The sequence below is a fragment of the Saccopteryx leptura genome, chromosome 5, assembly GCF_036850995.1.
Source record: "Saccopteryx leptura isolate mSacLep1 chromosome 5, mSacLep1_pri_phased_curated, whole genome shotgun sequence".
NCBI lineage: Eukaryota > Metazoa > Chordata > Mammalia > Chiroptera > Emballonuridae > Saccopteryx > Saccopteryx leptura.
In genome coordinates, this window is record NC_089507.1 from 78,670,600 (window position 1) to 78,674,397 (window position 3,798).

Genomic DNA, 3,798 nt, shown 5'->3' on the forward strand with positions numbered 1-3,798 from the left:
AGAGCAGAAGGTCAAAGTAACCTTCCTGTTCTGCCATTTTCTCAAATTTTTAAATTTTAAAATATTCAATATGCCATGGCACCATATTTTAAAGTAGTGTGTCCTGAATCCATCAAGTTAATATTTAATAACATGAATTTAATGTGCTTTTAAGAGACCTTGGAGAGACATAGGATAAACTCAAATAAGGAACACTAGGGGAGGTCAGTTTTCTAGTTGTACTTAAAGTGAAAGTGGTCACACAGACAAGGATATGGAATAAGATGAGAAGAGGGATTGGGAGAAAATGCCAGGAACACGATATTTAAACATAGAAGAGGAACTTGTGGTGAAGATTGAGAAGCAGGGATTAGAGGAATGGCAGTGATGCCCCTAGTGTGGTCAATGTTGTCCACTGTTGCTATAATCAGGTAAGGAATGGACAGGGATCACATGCCTTATCTGCAAAGATGATAAGAGTAACCTTGGCTAAAACAGGTTCCAATAAGTACTGGGCAGAAGCCAGATGAAGAATAAAAAATTCTAAGTGAAAGCTTTTAAGTCATCTAGAAAAACGGTGGTCCTGTCTTGAAAGGGTCATTTGTAAATTCTACTGCAATATGGTGAAGGCCATGCAGTGTGAACCATCTGTGGTCCATACGTTTCATGCTGAGTAATTTGGGAACAGCTCACCTGATGCACAAACTGTCCAAGCTTCTCACTATATGTGGTGTATTTCAGGCAAAGACCCTGGGGAAAGCATTTGATTGGATGTGGGCAGAATACTGGCATGCCTTCTGTTGCAAAATAAGGATATTTTGAGATATAAAAAGAAACAAAAGTTGGAGAAAATCCAGATGCTAAATGGATCTATGAAAACAATTATAGGAGATAACTCCTTGACCACTGTTTACTATTTGCAATAAGATAGCAATAACAAACTATGCCAAATACTGTTAATATGAGAATTATTGAAGAACAGAGGAAGGAGTGAGTAAACTAAAACTAACCAAAACAGGACATTACTATTAAATGAAAGAAAATATTTCATTGTAAATGAAATAATTAGTGAAAATACAACAACTTTTATATGGGCATTTCAGATGTAATTTGTCGCATCCTACCATTCTTCTTAAAGAAACACAGACTTCACTAAGTAAATGATTTCCTTATACACTGAAGTTTTTATGATTCTTTAGAAATGATCATATGACATTCAATATTACATAACTAATAAATGCCTGTCACTTTTGATGCGAGCTTATCTTTAGTTTAGCTATACATGAACTAAAAAGTAGTATACCTTTGTCTACTTTCACTGAAGATGTAGATTCTGTGTTTGGAATAAAGATAGCTTGCACATCAACTAATAGGAGTCATAATTCTGTCTTGATGCATGACAAGTTAGCAATTTATTTTTTTAAGTTGCATGCAGCTAACATTTAATATATAGCACCAATTATTTAAAACACATTGAGTCAGATTTCCCCAGTGTTTGCATAATAATTAAGCAACTTCTGAAAATGATGCTTATGTTTTGAGTTAAAATTTTAATATAGCTTCCAAAGTTATCTAATTTAGGATTGGCTACTGGGAGAATCTAACTCAGTTTATTACTTAATTAGTAGAAGGTAGTTTTAAGCAACACAACAGTCTGAGACTGGATTATTGGTGTCATAAGGAATCAATAATAACACTGTGTAATAAGTATGTTCTTCACCATCTTGAAATAAAATGATCAGCCAAAATTAGATCCATTGGGTTCTCCAGTACTCCTCCAAATACCTTTCAAAGACCACATGTTATAGAAAATACCTAAAATTTATATATGCCAACCCTCTCTATGACCTTTCTCCATGTGTTTTGCTATCATTTCCAGTAAGCTTCATCTCTCTTCTATTTCAACAACTGTGGCAGTTAGACTCTTTAATTTGCAAACACCAGAAACTCATTCTGTCTTATGTAAACTTACAAACAATAATTAAAATTTTTGGAAAGATGGTTGCTAAAATAGTAAATCTATTGTGGTGCTTACAAGATATATGTTACTTCTTTTGTCAAAATTAAGTAATTTAAAAATCTGTGCAGGAACTTTTTGGAACACTCCATGAGAAGCAAAGGAGCAGAGGCATTCCGAGCTGCCCAGAGCAGCAACACCTCTTTTCCACTCCTCCACGTCTGCCTCACCCTGCTCACCACATGTCAAAGATGATGAAAGAAACCACTTACTATGATGTTTTGGAGGTCAAACCCAGTGTCACCCAGGAAGAATTTAAAAAAGCTTACAGGAAGCTGGCCTTGAAGTACCACACTAGTAAGACTCTAAATGAAAGAGAGAAGTTTAAACAGATTTCTCAAGCTTACAAAGTGCTAGGATGCAAAGAAAAAGAAATTATACAAATGAAGAGAAAAGGCAATTAATGAAGATGGAGCAGGTGGTGGCTTTGGATCTTTCATGGACATCTTTGGATACGCTCTTTTGGAGAAGGATGAAGGAAATAGAGAGAAAACAAAGGTGAAAATGTGCATCAGCTATCAGTAACTTTAGATTTATATCATGGTGCAACATGAAAACTAGCTTTGAAAAAGGAATGTGATTTGTGACAAATGTGAAGATGTGGTGATAAGAAAGGAGCAGTAGAGTGTGGTCCCATTGCCAAGGTATCAGAATGCAAATAAGAATTCATCAGAGAGAACCTGGAATGGTCCAGTGAACTCAGTCTGTGGAATGATGTGCCTGGGCTGTGGGGAATGAACCAGTCCTAAAGATAGATGCAAAAGCACAATGGAAGAAGCTCATTTGAGAGAAGATTCTAGAAGTTTATATTGATGAAGGCATGAAAGATGGCCAGAAGATATCATTCTATGGTGAAGGAAACTAAGAACCACTACTGGAGCCAGGAGACATTATCCTTGCTATAGATCAGAAGGACCGTGCTGTTTTCAGTCCATGAGAAGACCTTTTTATCTGTGTGTCTTCCAAAAGTTAATAGTTACTATTGACAATGAGTCATAGTTATCACCTCTCATCCAGCTCAGATTGTCAAGCATGGAGATATCAAGCGTGTGCTAAATGAACACATAGCAATTTATCATAGACCATATAAAAAGGGTTGCTTAATCACTGAATTTAAGGTAAACTTTCTTGAGAATGGCTTTCTCTTTCCTGATAAACTGTCTTTGCTGGAAAAACCCCTACCTGAAAGGAAAGAAGTAGAAGAAACTGGTGAAATGGACTGGGTAGAACTAGTGGACAAATCAAGAAAGATGCTGCCATTACAATAGAGAAGTATATGAGGATGATGCATCCTAAGGGTAGAGTTCAGTGTCAGACCTCTTAATGGGGCTAGTGAATAATACTCACTGCTGACCTTTTATATACAGTGTGTCTGTAAAGTCATGGTGCACTTTTGACTGGTCACAGGAAAGCAACAAAAGACGATAGAAATGTGAAATCTGCACCAAATAAAAGAAAAACTCTACCAGTTTCATACCTATTAAGTGTAGTTTGATGTGGGCTCATGCAAAGATTTTTTAGGGCTCCTTAGGTAAGTATCTCATATAGCCTCTACAGACTTGTTACTGACTGATGGCATACCATAATGGGTTTCTCCACCAAACTGCTGGTTTTCTTCAACTGCTTATCCCACCAAGTAATGTTATTCCTATGTGGTGGTGCTTTGTTATAAATGTGCCGATATTCACGTTGCACTTGGGTCATGGATTCGAATTTAGTGAGCCATAGAACACACTGAATTTCCTCTGTACCCTCTACATCTCGACTGGCATGGCTGTGGGCTGCTCTGCTGTATACATGGT

At 36.7% G+C, this 3,798-nt stretch overlaps 1 pseudogene; it reads left to right on the forward strand.

Annotated features, from left to right (window-relative positions):
* The first annotated feature begins 2,178 nt into the window (after positions 1-2,178).
* Positions 2,179-3,320, forward strand: LOC136406277 (dnaJ homolog subfamily A member 1 pseudogene; annotated as a pseudogene).
* Positions 3,321-3,798: the final 478 nt, after the last annotated feature.